Consider the following 12,340-nt stretch of genomic DNA (forward strand, 5'->3'; position numbering starts at 1 on the left):
GGGTCGGTAAGGCTTCAAATGAGAGCAGTTTTCGTTATCAGGTCGTCGACTCGTCGAGTCCATGTTGGCGACTCGGCGAGTCGAGTCGGGTTTACTCGAATTCTAGCTAATTACTTCTTCTGTTCGCACTTTGTTGGGATTCTTCTGGATAGAGGTCAGAGGAGTGTAAATTTGCTCAGAATCTGTTGTTATTGCATTCACATGCGCCATTCTTGGATTTTGCTCGGTATTTCTAGGAAGTTCACCTGGTGCTCTTTAGTTGATTCGTTGTGCAAGCTGACCTAGCTGTTTTTCAATGTTATGAATAGATGCTTGCTGATTCCTAAGCATATTTTACTGATCCTTCATCACAGCTTGATGCTCTCTAAGCATATTTCGTTGCTTTTTCATTTCAGTATCTGTATCATTGTGCCTCTTCTCAGACGCGACTACAAATCTTGGGAACATATCTTCCAAATCAGCTTTCTTCACCAGCACCGCTTCCTCTTTTTGATAAAAACCCCTTTCTTTTTGCTTATATTTTTCCTCCTTTTCCTTTTTGTACTCATCATATGGGAGCCATTCCTTCCTTGGTTTTCGCCAATTTTCACCAAACCTATCACCACTTGAATAACATACTTGCACCTTCCGGTTCCCGTTCTCGTCAAGATCACAATCTTTAGTGAGATGAGGCCCTCTACAATTCTCACAACCGACCCTAATAGCATGGATGGCTTGGTCCATCTTAGTCATTCTTCGATCCAAACTCTCTAGTTTAGCCATCATTGCTGCCATGCTATCATTAACTGAGTTCACCGCCCCACGACTTAGTTCATTCCTTGGGTTATGATATTCTCTAGAGTGCTTAGAGAATTCTTCAATTAGTTCTTTGATTTCCGGGGGTGGCTTCCTTGTGAGAGGTCCTTGCGAATCAAGGAGTTGCCTTATGGTCACATTCACTCCATCATAGAAAATGGAGACTTATTGTTGGCTATTAAGATCATGATGTCGACAATTCCTTAGTAAATCTTTATATATTTCCCAAGCCTCATATAGGGATTCTCCTGCTTGTTGTTCAAAGTTGGCTATGGCTTTCTTCAACTTGGCTAATTTTGAAGGAGGGCAAATTGATCAATAAATTCTTCTTTCATCTTAGCCCATGTGGTAATGGATCCTGGCGGGAGTGATTTCAAACAATCCTTCGCAGCTCCCTTGAATGTGAAAGGAAGCATGCGAAGCAAAACAGTTTCGCGAGGTGCATTTGGAACGTTGAAGTAGTCGGCTACATCGTTGACCTCATCCAAATGCTTGTAAGCGTCTTTGTGATCTTTCGCGTAGAAGGGGGTTTCCTTAAGTTGAGCAAGTACGTGGCCTTTGATCTCGAAAGTGGCAGTCGCGGGAATGATGGGTTGCACTAGTCTCGGGCCGGTATCATCTCTTATCCTTTTCTTCCACTCTCCCATAGAGACTTCATCAATGTTCGCCATGGTGTTAGCGGGTTCGTCTCCAAAGTCGCTTTCTTCTTTGGATTCAGATTCGTAATAGGTTACTTCTAGGATTGGATTTCCTTCAACGTGTTCAAAATTGCTTTCCTCGCTTTTTTGACTTCTAGAACCACCTTCCTTGTTGCTTTTCTTCTTTCCGAATACTGATTTAAGGTTCTTGAAAGGTGACTTCCTTGGATGATTTGAACTTTCAACACCTTTATCTTTGTTTTTCTTGAAAGCAAACTCCGTGTCTTCAAATGGAGGAACCAGAAGTGTGTTGGATCCTCGGATCATGTAATGTCTACAAAAAAAACTAGGAAAACATGTAAAAAGAACAAAAATAAAATAAAACACGAAACTGGGAATCAACTATGGACTCGCCGAGTAGCTTCAACTGCACTCGGCGACTTCAAGGCAAAAACAGAAAAACTATTAACGAAAATTCTAAAATAGAAAACTATTAAAACCCATCCTAATAACTAAATTACTTAAGAAATAACTTTGTGCAAGATAAATCTCACACAAAGGATCGATAAAACTAGAAATTAGTATTAATTTTTGAACCGTTCCCCAGCAACGGCGCAAAAACTTGATGTGTGTGAAACCAACTAGTTTTATCCTACTCTTTAATAATGAATTAGACACACAAAGGCAGTGGACCTATAAATTGTGGTATAGTTAAATAAGTAGGGTATCGAACTCAGGGAACGGAAATTAAACTAATTACTAATATTATCTAAGAACAAGTAATAAAAAGTAAGGTTTTCTCTAGTTTTACAAGACTAGAAACTAAACTAACACTTAACTAAGCAACTAACAGCTAAACAATTAAATTGCATCTAAATTCAATGATAAAGAGGACTTATATTTAGGTTCGAATCATTTGATCCTATGGTTGATTTTACGGTAAATGTATCAGATTAACTTTTCCTTGGCTACCGATTGAGATGATTAGGTTCACGTTCACTTATTGCTAATCCTTAGAAAACAGATTAATTCAAGTAGTGTCCAATTGTCTAAATTAATAATTTCCCTACTTAATTAATCTGGGTTAAGTAAGACTTGTAATGGTTAATTAAATTGGCGATTCAATTAACCTCTTGTTGTTGGTATATCACACAAGCTCACGTATTAACATTCCTATCTTCTAGTTAGTTCTAGTTTCACATTCGTTATTCCTAGACATATAACTTTGTGGTCACATAAATCATATGAAATTAATAACTAAGAGATGTTCATACAACTTAATTACTGATTTATTAATAGAAAATAGTTGTTATTAAAATATGAGGTTCTTTAACAAGCTTAACAAAACAATATCACCAATTAAATTTAATCCTAACCATAAAATCAATCTATGTTCACAAAATCATCTACCAAAAACAGAAGATAATGGTTTTAGTTCATATTTGCAGTAAAACAAACTCAAAAACGAATTCAATTAGTTCAAACATGATTCAATCAAAAGATTAACTAAGAATAAACTAGATTTTGCCTTAATCCTCTTCAAAATCGAACTTAGGGTTGATTCCTCAGCTTCTCCCGGTCTAGCAGCACCTTCAATCACAATCTGAGCCTCCTAGGGTTCCCGAGAAGTCCCCATCTCGATCTCAAAGTCCTTATTTATATTTTTCTAGAAACAGAGGTGACTCGTCGAGTCAAGGTCCCAACTCGTCGAGTCCATCATTAAAAATCCGTGTACGGCAAGGACTTCTAGAGCTTCACGAATCTTCGATCCGACTTGTCGATTCAGGAGTTGAATCGTTGAGTCCTTCTTGTTTTTGGCATTTTCCTTCTTTGTTTCAACTCCCGAACTTCCATCTGCTTCTCTTGCTTCCTTTTGCTTCCGAGCTTCTCTTTTGGACTGAAAATACAATTTCAACACTATTAAGTACCTTTTGTCCATAATTTGTAAATAATTAGTTAATAAATAAGAAAATTCCACACTAAATATATAGCTAAATATGCACATATCAGCCACGCCATGGTTCGCTGGCTGCCAAACAGTCGGGCAAATCCCTGCCGGCACGTTGTGGTGACCTAGGACCACTTCGTGGTTGCCTAGGTTTCCAACAACTTTAGGAATTAAGTTGTTTTCTCCGATTCCAAGAGCTCCAAAGCTTAGATCTAGTCCAAAATGTAATCTAGAAGGATAAAGTTTCTAACTCTATCCATTAGGACCACCTAAAAGGTCCAAAACCCAAATCTCCATGTCCCAAATGGCTTAATAAGGCAAGAACTTAATTAATAAGCACTTATTCCACAAAGTCCAAAGTCCATCCTTTCTAGAAGTGATTCTAGCACCAAAACTAACTTAAAAGTTGGTGCTTTATAGACATGTGTGTCCAATGCATGTATTGAACCCATATTAGGTCAAAAATGAGGGTTTTATGACCTAATCTCACACATGGATCAAAAACCCAACCAAACTCAAGATCCATGGCACAAAATATACCAAATGTCCTATAGATTCATAAAGTTGTAAACTTTATGAGATCTCATCATCACGAAAAAAAAGAACAATAAGTTAATGGGACAAAACTCAAGATCTAGCAACCTAGCATGATAAAAATCGAGTCTTGGAGACTTACAAAGGTCCAGAAAAGCGCTAGGGTGAAGAATGGAGACTTGCTTGCTTGATCTTGCTTCTTTCTTCCTCCTTCTTACTTCTTTATCTTTAAGGAACACCAAAACTAGCTCAATAATGGAGTAAAGTGATTAGGGTTTCTTTGGGGCTTGAGGGGACTGAGAGAGGCTGGGGATGAGCAAACCTTAGCCTCCTCATTCCTTTAAATATGGAGCAAACCCGAAAAAATAGGGTTTGCATGCAAGCTGTCACCATGTCGTGGCCAATACTGCCATGTCGTGGTGAATCGAATACACGCGACCCATTTTCGCCTCACCATGTCATGTCGGTGCCTCCACCACGCTGTGGTAATCCCCAACATCATACATTTAAAGATGAAAAGCATACTTCAAGATTCGAGTGTTACAGTCCATATTTTCGATTAATTTAGAGTTCAACACTTCCCACATATTATTAAGTACGAAATCTAAATGTTCTTTTCGATTCAATTTTGCAACAAAATCCTAAATTATGATTTTCAAAGTTTCAATAAAATTAAGATTTTAATTAAGAAATAAATTTACATTCATATAAAAATGGCTTTGATCCCTTTGGAAAACTAGAATTTGAAACTACCATTGATAAGATTCTTTGCTGAATTATTGTAATTCCTCATATGCTTTATGAAAATGTATCAATGTGGTTGTTATGGAAATCTTCCAAATATGATCTTTTAATTATTTACCCCTTTACTGAAGCTTCATGTTTTCATACTGCCAACACAAGAAAATAACATTGGAATTATAGGTATCATACCTTATATTATAAAACAATATTAAAAGAAATGTATTTTGAAATAAATAAATAAGTAAAGACGTTAGTTTAGCTTTTGTGTATATGTAATAATGGTGAAATTAGAAGATTTTCATAAGCCTAAGCTATCCTCCAAACAATCCAACAACCACGACCATGAATTTCATGTCTATACTTTAACAAGTACACATGCAAATATATATATTTCATTAATTTAATATAATCATACTGCTGATAAAACCTTATGTTGACATATTCCTTTAAAAAACACCAATTTAGTCCCAACATGTCTTTTTCCTAGCTTGGAGCCTTTCTTTAAGCACCTCAAGCATATTGTAACGACCATATTTTTAAGCTAGAACTTTTACCCTTCAACTTAAATTATTGTGATAAATTTATTCTAAAATAAAAAAAATTAAAAAAATAAGTAAGATAATATGAAATAATAAATTTAAAATTTTCAAAATTAATTAATATAAAATAAACTAAAATTTAAGTGAAAGTTGAAGTCAAAATATTAAAGATTAGGAATCAAGGAATAATAGTTGAGTAAATTCATTTTAATTAGGATATGTCTTATTTAGAAGGAGTTTTATAATTTAAGGTTGTATTTGAAGATATGAAACTATAAATGTTAATTAAAAGGGTTAAAGTGATTTAAATAGAAAACTTGAAGAATAAAGGGCCAAACTTTCTAAACAATAACTTAAGTATGACGTGGACTTAATTAGGTTTGGATCTAAAGTGTAGAGAAATTAGCTTTAGACCTGATGTACAAGTGTTAAGACTTGTTGGTTAATAGGAGTTAGTTGTAGAACAAATGAGAAACTTAAAAGTCTAAGGACCAAATTTTCCATTATGTCAAAATTATAAGCTAAAGCCCCAATTTCCTGTCTTCTTCCTCACTCAAGTTTAGGAGCCAGAGAAAGAAATATAAATCATTTTTTTTGGTATAAATGATGAAATTAGGAGCAAAATTACAGATCTGATGGTGTTTCCTAGCAAATTCTTAAAGTAAAATCTTGTAAAGAAGTTTTCTTTTCTATTTGTCTTCTAGGTTTAAGAAAGCTCCTTCAATCTGAATTCAAGATTAGATCAATTTGTGTTTTGAACTCTAAGTTTCTAACACTAATCTAATTATCCAAGTTCATCTTCTTAGCAAATCTTGAGTCTATGACATTTCAATGGTGATTATGAATCCCTAACTTTATAAATCATCCATTTGGCTCAACGAAACATGGTTTGATCTTTCCATAAGCTTATGATATGTTATAGAAGTAGGTTTTATTATTCTGAGTGAAAATCATGTGTTGAAATATCCAATTTGGTCAAATTTAATGCTATGAAATTTTGCTAAAACTTATGAGCTTTAACAATGATGGATCATCCTTGATTTATCCAAATCCAAGTTTGAATATAGATTTACAGTTTTTTAATGATTTGAAAGTAGATTCAAGTGCTCTGACTGTTGGGACTATCTAGCCATGTACATGTGTTCTCAATGCCATGTTAGCAGCTGTAAATAGTTAGCTAGATATTTCTTTATGTTACAGTTTTTTAGGCTTAGATTAGTGGCTCATTATAGTATTCCCTATATAGTATATATATTGTTTCCATATCATTGTAATAGAAGAGAGAGAAGTACAATCTTCATTTTTCTCATTTCAAATTCTTGTTATGGTATCACAGCTACTTCTGTTCTTTACTTAAATTCAAATTTATCTTTCAATCTTCATCATCGATTGTTCTTATTCGCAATCGATTCTCTGTTTTCATAGATTATTTTGTATTTGATTGGATTCTTAATTATTCGATTGAATTCCCAATTTCACAATGCCTAATTCATCAAATAGTAGCAATTCAAAACAATTTTTGGATCAAAATTCCGCAAAGTATCCATATTATTTGCATCATTCTAATAATCATGGTTTAGTTCTTGTTTCTCAAGTTTTTACTGGTGAAAATTATGCATCGTGGAGTAGGTCAATGATAATCTCGTTATCTATCAAGAACAAATTTGATTTTGTTGATGGTAAGCTTCCAAGTCCTGATAATTTTGATCTAGCAAAAATCAAGTCATGGATTAAAAACAACGACATAGTGATCTTATGGATTTTGAACTCAGTTTCTAAGGAAATATCTACTTCTGTGATCTATTTGGATACTATACATGCAACTTGGAAGGAACTCAAAGAACGATTTCAGCAAAGTAATGGCCCTAGGGTTTACCAAATCTAGAGAGATATTATGAATCCTGTTCAAGGACAAGACTCGGTTAGTAATTACTTCACTAAACTCAATGTTCCATGGGAGGAATTGTCCAACTATAATGAAAATTTTACTTGTGGCCTGTGTATATGCAGAGATGCTAGAGAAATTGAATGAACCATGAGTTTTCTAATGAGTTTAAAAGAAAGTTATGCTTAAGTTCTTGGTAAAATCCTATTGATGGATCCAAGTCCATCAGTGAACAAAATTTGCTCTCTAATCATTCAAGAAGAACGACAACGAGATGTTAGAATGTTGCAATCTAGTTTTTCTCCTATAGCTTTCAATGTACGAAGTAATAATGATGGTTATACTAACAACAATGGCAATAAATCTTGTTTCAATTCTAATTACAAGAATAATGGAAACAAATCTCCTTTCTGCACTAATTGTAAAAGAACAGGCCACACACAAGAGAAATGTTATCGTATGCACGGATTTCTTGCAGGAGATCAGAACAATTAGTCAATAAGTGATAATCGCGCCAACTCTGTATCTTTCAATTCACCAATTGAAATTAATAATCATGCTAGTTCCTCTTCTTTGGAAACAAATGATGTAGTGATAGGTCTCACCAATTCTCAATGTCATCAACTAATTGCTCTGATCTCTGGGAAGTTAGCATCCACAAATATGGTCACTACTGTTACTGTATCTCACACAGGTACTCATTATATTCTTAATCTAAATTATGGACATTATCAATCAAATGTTTGGGTTTTAGATTCAAGAGCTACCCACCATATTTGCAACAATAAACATTTGTTTATTGATATGAAACAAACTGAAAATACCAGAGTATTATTACCAAATCAGTCAAGAATTACAATTCAATTGATGGGAAATATCAAATTAAGTGATACTATGTTTCTTAGAGATGTTCTTTTTGTTGGATTAGTGTCTAAGCACGTAACTACATTTGGTGAGTATTTGACCCGGTTGTGCATGGTCCTTTTGGGTTGCCTTCACCAAAGCAACATGATAGGATGATTTATAAATAAAGAGGTTATTATGATTTATTAATATATTATATGTATAATATATTAAAATAGAAATCATATAGTTTAATTAATATTAGACAATAATTAATTAAGATTTAATTCTGTGGCTAAAATAGATTAATTAAATAAAGGAGACTGGAACTGTCAATTGTGTGATAGTTGATTTGGGCTGAGAATCCTTTTGGTTTTAATTGGTAGACGAAAATTAGAGTGGGAGCCCATCTAATTTCGTCCAAGGCCTTTATGTGGGAAGGTTCTTAGGACTGCTTAAGGCCTAAGCTATCCAATTAGGGTTTTGACTGAAACCCTAGCTGTACAAGTATAAATAGACCCCTTAGGCTTCAGAACCCAAATCTCCATGTCCCAAATGGCTTAATAAGGCAAGAACTTAATTAATAAGCACTTATTCCACAAAGTCCAAAGTCCATCCTTTCTAGAAGTGATTCTAGCACCAAAACTAACTTAAAAGTTGGTGCTTTATAGACATGTGTGTCCAATGCATGTATTGAACCCATATTAGGTCAAAAATGAGGGTTTTATGACCTAATCTCACACATGGATCAAAAACCCAACCAAACTCAAGATCCATGGCACAAAATATACCAAATGTCCTATAGATTCATAAAGTTGTAAACTTTATGAGATCTCATCATCACGAAAAAAAAAAGAACAATAAGTTAATGGGACAAAACTCAAGATCTAGCAACCTAGCATGATAAAAATCGAGTCTTGGAGACTTACAAAGGTCCAGAAAAGCGCTAGGGTGAAGAATGGAGACTTGCTTGCTTGATCTTGCTTCTTTCTTCCTCCTTCTTACTTCTTTATCTTTAAGGAACACCAAAACTAGCTCAATAATGGAGTAAAGTGATTAGGGTTTCTTTGGGGCTTGAGGGGACTGAGAGAGGCTGGGGATGAGCAAACCTTAGCCTCCTCATTCCTTTAAATATGGAGCAAACCCGAAAAAATAGGGTTTGCATGCAAGCTGTCACCATGTCGTGGCCAATACTGCCATGTCGTGGTGAATCGAATACACGCGACCCATTTTCGCCTCACCATGTCATGTCGGTGCCTCCACCACGCTGTGGTAATCCCCAACATCATACATTTAAAGATGAAAAGCATACTTCAAGATTCGAGTGTTACAGTCCATATTTTCGATTAATTTAGAGTTCAACACTTCCCACATATTATTAAGTACGAAATCTAAATGTTCTTTTCGATTCAATTTTGCAACAAAATCCTAAATTATGATTTTCAAAGTTTCAATAAAATTAAGATTTTAATTAAGAAATAAATTTACATTCATATAAAAATGGCTTTGATCCCTTTGGAAAACTAGAATTTGAAACTACCATTGATAAGATTCTTTGCTGAATTATTGTAATTCCTCATATGCTTTATGAAAATGTATCAATGTGGTTGTTATGGAAATCTTCCAAATATGATCTTTTAATTATTTACCCCTTTACTGAAGCTTCATGTTTTCATACTGCCAACACAAGAAAATAACATTGGAATTATAGGTATCATACCTTATATTATAAAACAATATTAAAAGAAATGTATTTTGAAATAAATAAATAAGTAAAGACGTTAGTTTAGCTTTTGTGTATATGTAATAATGGTGAAATTAGAAGATTTTCATAAGCCTAAGCTATCCTCCAAACAATCCAACAACCACGACCATGAATTTCATGTCTATACTTTAACAAGTACACATGCAAATATATATATTTCATTAATTTAATATAATCATACTGCTGATAAAACCTTATGTTGACATATTCCTTTAAAAAACACCAATTTAGTCCCAACATGTCTTTTTCCTAGCTTGGAGCCTTTCTTTAAGCACCTCAAGCATATTGTAACGACCATATTTTTAAGCTAGAACTTTTACCCTTCAACTTAAATTATTGTGATAAATTTATTCTAAAATAAAAAAAATTAAAAAAATAAGTAAGATAATATGAAATAATAAATTTAAAATTTTCAAAATTAATTAATATAAAATAAACTAAAATTTAAGTGAAAGTTGAAGTCAAAATATTAAAGATTAGGAATCAAGGAATAATAGTTGAGTAAATTCATTTTAATTAGGATATGTCTTATTTAGAAGGAGTTTTATAATTTAAGGTTGTATTTGAAGATATGAAACTATAAATGTTAATTAAAAGGGTTAAAGTGATTTAAATAGAAAACTTGAAGAATAAAGGGCCAAACTTTCTAAACAATAACTTAAGTATGACGTGGACTTAATTAGGTTTGGATCTAAAGTGTAGAGAAATTAGCTTTAGACCTGATGTACAAGTGTTAAGACTTGTTGGTTAATAGGAGTTAGTTGTAGAACAAATGAGAAACTTAAAAGTCTAAGGACCAAATTTTCCATTATGTCAAAATTATAAGCTAAAGCCCCAATTTCCTGTCTTCTTCCTCACTCAAGTTTAGGAGCCAGAGAAAGAAATATAAATCATTTTTTTTGGTATAAATGATGAAATTAGGAGCAAAATTACAGATCTGATGGTGTTTCCTAGCAAATTCTTAAAGTAAAATCTTGTAAAGAAGTTTTCTTTTCTATTTGTCTTCTAGGTTTAAGAAAGCTCCTTCAATCTGAATTCAAGATTAGATCAATTTGTGTTTTGAACTCTAAGTTTCTAACACTAATCTAATTATCCAAGTTCATCTTCTTAGCAAATCTTGAGTCTATGACATTTCAATGGTGATTATGAATCCCTAACTTTATAAATCATCCATTTGGCTCAACGAAACATGGTTTGATCTTTCCATAAGCTTATGATATGTTATAGAAGTAGGTTTTATTATTCTGAGTGAAAATCATGTGTTGAAATATCCAATTTGGTCAAATTTAATGCTATGAAATTTTGCTAAAACTTATGAGCTTTAACAATGATGGATCATCCTTGATTTATCCAAATCCAAGTTTGAATATAGATTTACAGTTTTTTAATGATTTGAAAGTAGATTCAAGTGCTCTGACTGTTGGGACTATCTAGCCATGTACATGTGTTCTCAATGCCATGTTAGCAGCTGTAAATAGTTAGCTAGATATTTCTTTATGTTACAGTTTTTTAGGCTTAGATTAGTGGCTCATTATAGTATTCCCTATATAGTATATATATTGTTTCCATATCATTGTAATAGAAGAGAGAGAAGTACAATCTTCATTTTTCTCATTTCAAATTCTTGTTATGGTATCACAGCTACTTCTGTTCTTTACTTAAATTCAAATTTATCTTTCAATCTTCATCATCGATTGTTCTTATTCGCAATCGATTCTCTGTTTTCATAGATTATTTTGTATTTGATTGGATTCTTAATTATTCGATTGAATTCCCAATTTCACAATGCCTAATTCATCAAATAGTAGCAATTCAAAACAATTTTTGGATCAAAATTCCGCAAAGTATCCATATTATTTGCATCATTCTAATAATCATGGTTTAGTTCTTGTTTCTCAAGTTTTTACTGGTGAAAATTATGCATCGTGGAGTAGGTCAATGATAATCTCGTTATCTATCAAGAACAAATTTGATTTTGTTGATGGTAAGCTTCCAAGTCCTGATAATTTTGATCTAGCAAAAATCAAGTCATGGATTAAAAACAACGACATAGTGATCTTATGGATTTTGAACTCAGTTTCTAAGGAAATATCTACTTCTGTGATCTATTTGGATACTATACATGCAACTTGGAAGGAACTCAAAGAACGATTTCAGCAAAGTAATGGCCCTAGGGTTTACCAAATCTAGAGAGATATTATGAATCCTGTTCAAGGACAAGACTCGGTTAGTAATTACTTCACTAAACTCAATGTTCCATGGGAGGAATTGTCCAACTATAATGAAAATTTTACTTGTGGCCTGTGTATATGCAGAGATGCTAGAGAAATTGAATGAACCATGAGTTTTCTAATGAGTTTAAAAGAAAGTTATGCTTAAGTTCTTGGTAAAATCCTATTGATGGATCCAAGTCCATCAGTGAACAAAATTTGCTCTCTAATCATTCAAGAAGAACGACAACGAGATGTTAGAATGTTGCAATCTAGTTTTTCTCCTATAGCTTTCAATGTACGAAGTAATAATGATGGTTATACTAACAACAATGGCAATAAATCTTGTTTCAATTCTAATTACAAGAATAATGGAAACAAATCTCCTTTCTGCACTAATTGTAAAAGAACAGGCCACACACAAGAGAAATGTTATCGT

At 33.2% G+C, this 12,340-nt stretch overlaps 1 non-coding gene across 1 annotated transcript; it reads left to right on the forward strand.

Annotated features, from left to right (window-relative positions):
* The first annotated feature begins 976 nt into the window (after nt 1–976).
* On the forward strand, nt 977–1,083 carry LOC145071676 (small nucleolar RNA R71). The gene has a single exon (XR_013690683.1). It is a non-coding gene; the product is annotated as a small nucleolar RNA R71 (small nucleolar RNA).
* The last annotated feature ends 11,257 nt before the right edge of the window (nt 1,084–12,340 follow it).

This window comes from Lactuca serriola, chromosome 8 (assembly GCF_051521515.1).
Source record: "Lactuca serriola cultivar US96UC23 chromosome 8, Lser_US96UC23_V15, whole genome shotgun sequence".
In the NCBI taxonomy this organism is placed as follows: domain Eukaryota; kingdom Viridiplantae; phylum Streptophyta; class Magnoliopsida; order Asterales; family Asteraceae; genus Lactuca; species Lactuca serriola.